The sequence below is a fragment of the Lolium rigidum genome, chromosome 4, assembly GCF_022539505.1.
Source record: "Lolium rigidum isolate FL_2022 chromosome 4, APGP_CSIRO_Lrig_0.1, whole genome shotgun sequence".
Classification (NCBI taxonomy): Eukaryota; Viridiplantae; Streptophyta; class Magnoliopsida; order Poales; family Poaceae; genus Lolium; species Lolium rigidum.
In genome coordinates, this window is record NC_061511.1 from 35,781,839 (window position 1) to 35,793,117 (window position 11,279).

Consider the following 11,279-nt stretch of genomic DNA (forward strand, 5'->3'; position numbering starts at 1 on the left):
CTATGATTTTGAAATTCCCATTCTACTTAGAAGTATTGTTAAGTATTATATTTGTGGAGCTTTGTCTTGACAATTATAATGAAGTTTTTATCAACTCATATGATTGTTCTTACTCTATTTTTCTTTAGAGAGAACCAAGTCTTGCCATTGTAAATTATGCTAATTAAAGAGAACATGAGAAAGTGTCTCTTAATAATGACTTGGGTATTGTAGTAATTGTCTTGAGAGTCTATCCTTAAAAGTAAACTCAACCCCATATAGATTAATGCTCGACTTGGAGGTGCTTTTTGAAGTGAGTTGTTTAATAGAACCATGTTTAGCAGTAATTGAGATTCATGCCGAAAATTGTTTTGTATAAACTAAAGTAAGATAATGTTTCAAGTGTGTCTTGCATCACTGGCATATACCATGGATACCGTTAACAACTTCGCTGGCTTTTAAACGATTTACCACGAGAGAAATCTCATATTTTGGCTATGCATTGATTAAACGTTTGTAACAACAATGTTATGACAGATAAAATTTTAGCTGATCCATGGGAATCATTGCAAACAAAGTTGAGGAGCTCCTCTGACCATTATGAGAAGTCATTAAACTCCAAAGGTTTCAAACAAACAAGCCTGGTTGGTCAAGTGTGCGGAAATTCAATTTGGTATGGTTTACAACTTTACACATTTTGGTATGATCTCATTACTAATAAGCGCCAGTTCTTGAAAGACAATAAATTGGGGAGGTATTGGAAAGCCATGATTTTGTAAGTGAAAGTTAAATGAGTTTCTCTATTTATATGCTTCTTTTGACATGACCTCTCCTTCCTACCTGTTTAAATTCTTCAATAACAATCCATCCTTGCCAAGAAATTATTGTCTTGAGAAAGGTACAATAGCAGTTATTCAACTAAGCATATTTTTTTATGAAAACCTTATTGTAGTTGCATTAGCAAATCAAAACTTTACAATATCTTCCCCTTAATCTATGTATGCTAAGGTTTCTGGAGAGTAAGTAAGTGTTGTGGATACCAATTGTAAGTGAACTTGCATTTTCATTATTTCGGTTTAGACTTTGAGTTCCTTACATTTTTGTACCTTGCTCGAGAGCGCTTCAGGTTTAAAGCTTTGGGATATTGATGGCGCGTGAAAACAACCACATTATATCCATCTAAACTTGGGGTATTCTTCTCTCAATATGAAATAGATATCTTACTAGACCCGTTAATAAGTTCTAATTAATGTCAAGATGTGCAAATCTCCTTCTTTATTTATTTTCTGTAGAAATGAGAGTATTTAGGAGAAAATCAAGGGCAATCAATGAAGAATTACAAGTTGGGGATGTCACTAAGTCAATCAGAGCCCAGAGTTGAGTCGCATAAGGTTTAACGACCATTGGTACGGTCATGCCCACATGTTCGACCTGACCGTACCAGGTGTCGGTGGCTTCGCCTTCTCAAACCCGGTATAAAACGTGAAAGTACCCAGAGCATTCGAGAGTCATACAGAGAGAAAAATCATATTCCGCCGCCATAGTCAGATCCAATATACACCAAAGCCCTGTCGCCGTCGCCATCGAGTTCACCGCCTCATCATCATCTCCATCCTCTCTGTCCCTTACTTGAAATCTTGGTTCATTCACAATTGGTGACATCATAAGACATTTACATCCATCTCTTTGAGATTCATAATACAACGTTTATAATTGTTGATCTAAGCATGTGTGAGTAGTCCTACGGGCTAAGAGCTAAGGCCTGGCCTCATGTGCATCTATTTACTTATGGGATACTGTATAGTAAGGTAATAAGGTAATAGATATCCATTTCTAGTCTCCAATCTCTTTATCTCGATTTCAAGGTTTGAAACATACCCGGACTAGAAGGATCGGTAAAGGTATTGAGGTTTGAGTAGATATAATTTCGTAATTCGATGCCATGCTCAAGTGAAAACATTCAGAGATCGATAGTGTGATTATCTTGTAGGGAGTTAATGTGACGTCATTGATCCTAATGCTATTGTTTGATTTATTTTAATATCAAGACTCCGTTTGCTATGTAGGAACTCGAGGTGGATAATCGATTCGTAAAGACCGTGCCTACGGTATTATGGTGTTTTTAGGAAGCACCGTATGCATTATATGTTGCATTTTTATTTCAGTATATTGACACATGCGAGCTTCATTTTATTCTTGAATCCTATTTACTAAGGCAAAAATGTAGGTGAAACCTTAAGCCATGGCCTATCTTCAAACCATTGATAAACAAACAACGCAAGAAAACTGGAAGTCTTGTTCAAGTAATCTTACACCAAAAGTAATCTGGCCCATAGATTCAATAAATCTGAATCCGTAGAGAAGAAATTATATTGCTCGCCAACATATAGTTGTTCATTCTATCACCCGGTGTACACATTTATTGCTCACCAATATATTGTTGTTCGTTCTATCACCTCGTGTACACATTTATTGCTCACCAATATATTGGTGTTCGTTCTATCAAGAGTAGATATTTATCGGCCCGTACACTACACAATCATATATGCATGTTCACTAGATTAATTACAATGAAAAACATCACAAAATGATCTTATAAGAAATATCTCAAACCAACGAGCAAACACATTTCCAGTACAACCACAAAAAGATGATTACAAACTCGATGACCAAAAGTGGAGTGGCAACACGAAAAGTACTACCTTGGGACGGATTTAATCGATGTAGCTCTTGTATCGCATTTACAACCTCTGCGTCGATTAAATCCGATCAAAAGGAGTACCTGTAAAGTCAAGGCGTGAAAAAGTAGGGAGCCCGTGAAACATGAGGATTATATGGACCTCCAAACCACGGGTTTATGGGGCCATTGCCTGGGCAGTGCATACCTAGGTCGCGCCGACGGCATATACCAGAAACCCACAAGGCCATCGCACCCAATACCTCAGCAGACAACCGGAGAAGGCTCCAGAACACTGGATGGTTGCCATATTCTGCGTCATGGTAGTGAAGAACAGGGCAACCGGCCATGATCCGCGCTTCAATGTTCGCGTGCTCGTTGGAAGAAGTCCATGGCCATGGGAATGGGATGGGCGTGAGTATGCCAGCATGGCTCTCGCCTCTCTTCTCGCGTCCCGCGTCCGTTCCCGCCCGGCTGCCGGCGTCGATTTTATGCACGCCGACGAGCTTGGGCGGCGCCATCGCGGTCGATGCGTGGGGGTCTGCCAGCACGGCCCTCTTCTTTGTGCATTACGTCGACTACGCCGTGACCGACGTTGGTGCGCGCGTGTCCGCCTGCCTCGATTCCCTACACGCCGACGAGACAAGCGGCGCGGTCGATGCCGTAGCGCGAGTGGTATGTGAATGTGACCGGCCGGTCCGCGACGAAACTGTACTTGATCGTGTGTCCGACGCACCGCGTCGTGGTCATGACGCCCTGCACCGTTTCCGCCGACGGCTCCATGCCGGACTGCTGCGCGCGGGATAGGCGAGCGACGATGAGGTCCTGCGCCGCGTGGATGGCGGTGAGGATGGTTGACTGAGATTCGTCAATGGAAGTCCCCTGTCTGTCTCTCTGACAATGGGGGTAATATCTACGTACTATATATTGTTTGGTGGTTCCGTAGCGAGGAAGGCTCGCAAGTTACAGCCGTCTAATTGCCTCCAGTGCGTGATACACGTTTAGGCCAGAATCGACGCGTTAGATACACGGCAGCGTGCAGTCAGTCAACTGTCTTCCTTAATTGATCACGGTTAGATTTGATGAAGAGCGTCGCCGCGAAGAAGACAGACGTGCGGCAGATCAAGAGCGACTCCGCCAAGAGGAGCGTCGCCGTGTCGAGGAGCGTCGCCGTCTTGATGAAGACCGTCGCCGAGAAGCATCTCGCATCTCTGAGAGGGTGGCTCGTGAGAGGGCCCTCGAGGACAAGCGGCGCAAGGAGGAAGAGCTGCGCACACGCGACCGCTGGGCGCACCGATCTGAGATGCTGCCTGACGCCTCGTCTCACCTGGAGGATCTGAACAGATCCATTGATGTAAGTCTGAACAACTCATCTTCTATTCCACCTCCGATTGCAACTGTAGGATCTGATAGGGGAGATGCCAGCCTGAATCAACCCCAGTCAGTTTCTAGCCTTAACATCTCTCCAATAGTCACTGCTGTGCCATCCGGTGGGGTCCTCTGTACCTTGATGACCCACAAGTATAGGGGATCGCAACAGTCTTCGAGGGAAGTAAAACCCAATTTATTGATTCGACACAAGGGGAGACAAAGAATACTTGAAAGCCTTAACAGCGGAGTTGTCAATTCAGCTGCACCTGGAAACAGACTTGCTCGCAAGAGTTTATCAGTAGTAACAGTTTTATAGCAGTAGTAGTAGTAAAATAACAGCAGCAGAGTAACAAAGACAGCAGTAGTGATTATAGTAAACAGCATGATTAAAATACTGTAGGCACGGGGACGGATGACGGGCGTTGCATGGATGAGAGAAACTCATGTAACAATCATAGCAGGGCATTTGCAGATAATAATAAAACGGTATCCAATTACTAATCAATCAATAGGCATGTGTTCCAATTATAGTCGTACGTGCTCGCAATGAGAAACTTGCACAACATCTTTTGTCCTACCAGCCGGTGGCAGCCGGGCCTCAAGGGAAACTATCTGGATATTAAGGTACTCCTTTTAATAGAGTACCGGAGCAAAGCATTAACACTCCGTGAACACATGTGATCCTCACATCACTACCATCCCCTCCGGTTGTCCCAATTTCTGTCACTTCGGGGCCATTGGTTCCGGACAGACGACATGTGTATACAACTTGCAGGTAAGATCATAAACAACGAATATCTTCATGAATCAATAACATGTTCAGATCTGAGATCATGGCACTCGGGCCCTAGTGACAAGCATTAAGCATAACAAGTTGCAACAATATCATAAAAGTAACATCTACGGATACTAGGCACTATGCCCTAACAATCTTATGCTATTACATGACCAATCTCATCCAATCCCTACCATCCCCTTCGGCCTACAGCGGGGAAATTACTCACACATGGATGGGGGAAACATGGCTGGTTGATGGAGAGGCGTTGGCGGTGATGGCGGCGATGATCTCCTCCAATTCCCCGTCCCGGCGGAGTGCCAGAACGGAGACTTCTGGCTCCCGAGACGGAGTTTCGCGATGTGGCGGCGTTCTGGAGGGTTTCCGGCGACTTCGACTTCTCCCCGTGCGTTTTTAGGTCGAGGCCAATAAGTAGTCCGAAGGAGGGCGTCGGAGGCCGGCCGAGGGGGCCACACCATAGGGCCGCGCGGGCCCCCTAGGCCGCGCCGCCTTATGTTGTGGGGCCCTCGGGCCTCCACTTGATTTGTCCTTCTGGCTCCGTCGCATTACGGGAAAATAGGGCCTTCCGTCAAAATCCCGAGGTTTTTCCCGAAAGTTGGATTTACGCACAAAAACGAGACACCGAACGGTTCTGCCGAAAACAGCGTTAGTCCGTGTTAGTTGCATCCAAAATACACAAATTAGAGGCAAAACAATAGCAAAAGTGTTCGGGAAAGTAGATACGTTTTGGACGTATCAACTCCCCCAAGCTTAGCTTATTGCTTGTCCTCAAGCAATTCGAGTTAACAATCGAGCGATAAAAGAACTTTCACGAACACATTTGCTCATATGATGTATATATTCTCATGATATGGCTAATACTTGAGCAGTTCATAATAAGGTACATGCAAATAAGATCATCTAACAGCTATGTCAATCATGAAGAGATACCAACAATTAATAATAAGCATCATGAATCATGTATATAAGCAGGATTGCAATGTTCATAAGAGAGTATGATAAAATGGTATCTCGCTTGCCTGTATTTGATCGGCAAAACATAAATGCCCGGGCACCTCTGGAGTTCATAGAAAGACTAGAAGTAGTGATTGTCAAAGATAAAAGCATCAAAGCTATACCACAATCAATCATATTTTGAGACAAGCATATTACACTAAGAATGACAGTTGTGCTCTCAAGAAAGTGCTCAAAGAAAGGATGGAGACACAATATAAAAGTAAAAGATTGACCCTTCGCAGAGGGAAGCAGGGATTAACATGCGCTAGAGCTTTTCATTTGTAAAGCAGGAGTAAAATTATTTTGAGAGGTGTTTGTTGTTGTCAACGAATGGTAATGGGTACACCAACTACCTCACCAACCGGACTTTCAAGAGCGGCTCCCATGAATTATTTGCATTTTTATGTGGCACTCCTTCCAACCTTTCTTACACAAACCATGGCTAACCGAATCCTCGGGTGCCTGCCAACAATCACATACCATGAAGGAGTGCCTTTTTAGTTTAGTTTTATTATGATGATGACACTCCCCCAACCTTTGCTTACACAAGCCATGGCTAACCGAATCCTTCGGGTGCCGTCCAACAATCACAAACCATGGAGGAGTGTCTATTTAAGTTAATTAATTCGGGACTGGGAATCCCATTGCCAGCTCTTTTTGCAAAATTATTGGATAAGCGGATGTGCCACTAGTCGATATGAGAGTCCGTCAAAAGTAAATGACAAGGTTGAAAGCTAAACACCACATACTTCCTCATGAGCTATGAAACATTAACACAAATTGAGAAGCATTTTGAAGGTTTTTAAAGGTAGCGCATGAGAATTTACTTGGAATGGTTTGAAATGCCATGCATAGGTATTTATGGTGGACACTTTGGAATAACTTGGTTTTCATGTGTTTGGAGGCACGAGCAGCGTTCCCGCTCAGGTACAAGTGAAGGCTAGCAAAAGACTAGGGAGCGACAAATCAAGAGAGCAATGAATCGTCATAATCATGCTTGCGGCAAAATAAATTAACTGAGGCATAAAAGTGATACAAGAACTCGAAGCAATGTAAATCATTGAGGCTTAATTGACTTTTGTTCAGTCATATGCATGCGTGAGCATGTGCCAAGTCGATATAAATGAATTATTTAGAGGAGGATACCACAATGCCATACTTACTTATGAATAAAACAATGCAAGCAAACATCCATGACATGCTACTCATATTAATAAATTGGAGCTAATCATGAGAGATCATGAACTACTAGACTTTCTTAAATAACATATACCTCACATGAACCAACTAAGCATGCTCACATGGATGAGTATATGTACAAAAATGAAAAAAAATAGAGTTCATACCAGCCTCTCACCACAATCAGATTGTCGTAGATCGTCATTATTGCCTTTTCACTTGTGTAGCTTGGATAATATGAAATGAAAACCACGCTCCAGCCACCGAAGACCATTGAACTCATGATGAACTTAACAAACCAAAGAAGAACAGCAAATATTTTTGGTGTTTTCGAGTTTGAGAACAAGAACAAAAGGAAACAAGCAAACAAAGCAAAATCTTTTTGGGTTTTCTTATAGCAAACTAGCAATAGCAAATAAAGCGAAACAAATGCAAGAAACCAAGATAAACAAATGGTGAAGGGAAACAACAGAAATATTTTTGGTCTTTTTGTATTTTGGGAAAGAAACAAAGTGAAAGCAAGAAATAGCAAACTAAAAGAAACACAGAAAAGCGAGATGGCAGAAATCTGCCAAAACCTGACAGCAGTACAGAAATCGATTTTTACAAAAATCTTACGTTGCTCAGCTCGAAAAGTGTTCAACTAATGAAAGTTAGATAACAACCTGGGGAACCTGCACAAAAATTGGCAGCTCAAAATAACGTTCTGGCTGTGCGCACGAATTTTTCTAGTAACAGTCCAGAATCTGTTTTCAGGCAGCACTTCCCCAAATATCATCTCCCTCTCATTATAAAACCACTCAAAGAGACTAAACAAGCATGTACAAGTATCCAGCAACCATAATATGCAAAGAATGAGTGATGCCGGTATACCTCCCCCCAAGCTTAGGCTTTTGACTCTTCTTGATCACATTATATCACCCTTCTCTCTTGACCCTTGAAAACTTCTGCCACACCAAACTTCTCATAAACTTCATTAGAGGGGTTAGTACTCAAAAACTTTAATCCACTTTAGTCCTGTAGTGACACATTGCAAGAACTCAATAAAACGAGAAAATTGCACAAAACACCACCTTTTACTGTCTTTGTTGCGCAAAACACCACCTTTACATGTTTGTTGCAGAGATCACCACTTTTTGATGTAATGTGTTGCACAGAGGTCAAAATTTGATATTGGAGTCAGATTAAGCTAATTAACTTCAAATTTGACAGCTGGCCCCATAAAACAGAGATGATGTGGCATCCACTATGTCATATGTGTTTCAAACTTTTTTTAAAAAGAAAATACAATAATTAAAACATTATTAAAGAATAATTTTGGGAAAGTTTGAAACGAATCTAACATATGCCGTCTGAAATTTGTGTCAATTTTTTTTAGATTCGATCAGTGTTTGATGAAAGTTTCAAAAAAAATCAAAAAATATGAGAAAATATTCACGTGTATGTTCGAATATTCTATGTTGGCCCACTAAATTTTCGGCATGAAAGAACATTTTTTGTGACTTGGGTAAAAAAGATAAAAAAGTGTCTTGTCTGTAATGAAAATATAGCGTCACAATTTGTCTTTTTTACAAGGAACACAAAATTTTTCTTTCATAACGAAATTTTTATAGGCTAACATAGGATGCCTGGATGAACACGCGAATATTTTTTTAGAATTTTTAAACATTTAAAATATGTTATTTTATATTTTTTTCTAATATGTGCAAATGCACATATGAGCCAAAAAGTCATGTCCGAAAAGCTAGCATCAATAATTAGATTCAAACGCTATCGTCTGACCCTAGATATGTGAATATGAAGGACCTTTAACTTCATCTTCTCCCTGATTTACTTCTCTAAATTATGTCATTATTTTTCAAATTATTCAGGTCATATTGTTTTAATTGCTAGAATATTTACATTGTTTTTTTTTTGAAAATTTCATCAAATGTTGACCGAATCTAAAAATGTGACAGAAATTTCAGATGGCATGTTAGATTCGTTTCAAACTTTCCCAGAATTATTCTTTAATATTGTTTTCATTATTGGATTTTCTTTTTAATTTTTTTTGAAAACACACTAGATGACATAGTGGATGCCACATCATCTCTATTTTATGGGGCCAGCTGCCAAATTTGAAGTTAATTAGCTTAATTTAACTCCAATATCATATTTGGACCTTTGTGCAACACATTATATCAAAAGGTGGTGATCTCTGCAACAAACATGTAAATGTGGTGTTTTGCGCAACGAAGACAGCAAATGGTGGTGGTTTGTGCAATTTTCTCCAATAAAACATTAGCACAGCTCTCCACGTCTAGAAAGCCTCACTTAAAATCCGCAAGAGACAATGCAAAAAAAAACAGAGACAGAATCTGCCAAAACAGAACAGCCAGTAAAGACGAATTTTAAAGAGGTACTTCCGTTGCTCAAATCAGAAAACTCAAAACTAATGAAAGTTGCGTACATATCTGAGGAACACGCACGTAAATTGGCATAATTTTCTGAGTTACCTACAGAGAAAACAGCCCAGATTCGTGACAGATAGAAATCTGTTTCTGCGCAGAAATTCAAATCTAGTATCAACCTTCGATTAGAGACTTTACTTGGCACAATAATGCAATAAAGTAAAGATACAAATGTATTGCTACAGTAAGTAAAACAAGTGGAGGAAGAAAGAGATGTTGTTTACCTCCTCTATGCATATAAAAAGTATTTGTTAACAAGGTTGATCAAGTCTTGCCACCAAATAAATTTTACATAGCATAAGAAGAAATAAACCTTAAATCAATCATGTTACCTTGAATTGTATTGATATGGATCCAATCACAAGAGTTTGATATTCTTCTTTAGGCTCATATATAGGACAATCAATAGTTCCCACTTTGATAGTTCTCACATTAGAAATAGTATTAACTCCACACGCTTTCTCAATCCTCTTGGGGAAATAGACGGTGTGTTCCTTATCATCAACATTGAAAGTAACCTTTCCTTTATTGCAATCAATAATAGCCCCTGCGGTGTTAAGAAAAGGTCTCCCAAGAATAATAGACATATTATCATCTTCAGGCATTTCCAACACAACAAAATCAGTTAATATCAAGCAGTTATTAGTAACTTGAACAGGAACATCCTCACATATACCAACAGGAATAGCAGTAGATTTATCAGCCATTTGCAAAGATATATCAGTAGGTATCAACTTATCTAAGTAAAGTCTCTTATAAAGAGAAAAAGGCATAACACTAACACCGGCGCCCAAGTCACATAGAGCAGTTTTAACATAATTATTCTTAATAGAACAAGGAATAGTAGGTATACCGGGTCGCCCAACTTCTTTGGAACTTTGCCATTGAAAGAGTAATTAGCAAGCATAGTGGAAATTTCCTCATTGGGGATTTTCCTTTTGTTAGTAACAATATCTTTCATGTACTTTGAATAAGGAGGCAATTTAATAGCATCGATCAAAGGGATTTGCAAGAATAAAGGTTTCATCCAATCACAAAATTTATTATAGTGTTCTTCTTCCTTTGATTTTAGTTTCTTAGCAGGAAAAGGCATTTGCTTTTGCACCCAAGGTTCTCTTTCATTACCATGTTTCTCAGCAATAAAATCTTCTTTAGTATACTTTTTATTTTTAGCATGCTTTTCAGGTTCTTTTTCAACCTCTTCTTTATCAGGAGTATCATTCTTATCATTGTCTTTATCATGTTCATTACCACTTTCAGTTTCAGCATCAGAAATAGAAATACTATTAGGATCATTAACAGGTTCAGAAGATTCTACAACATTCTTATGTTTCTTTTTCTTTTTCTCAGATGGAGCTCTAGGTTCAATGCGTTGAGAATCTTGTTCAATTCTTTTGGGATGCCCTTCAGGATATAGAGGATCCTGGGTAGAGACACCACCTCTAGTTGTTACTTCATAAGCATGTTTTTCTTTAGCATTATTTCCTAACAAGTCATTTTGCACTTTAGTGAGTTGATCAATTTGAGTTTGAACCATATGAAAATGTTTAACAAGCATCTTAACATCATTGGAGGTTCTCTCCACAATATCATGCAATTGACTAATAGCTCGAGAATTTTCCATTAGATGATTCTCTACTCTCATATTAAAATTTTCTTGCTTAACAATATAATTATCAAACTCATCTAAGCATTGCGCAGGAGGTTTTGAATACGGAATATCTTCCCTAGTAAAGCGTTGAAGGGAGTTTACCTCAATCATGGATGAAGGGGGATTTATCTCACATATATCTTCTATGGGAGGTAGATTCTTCACATCTTCAGATTTAAT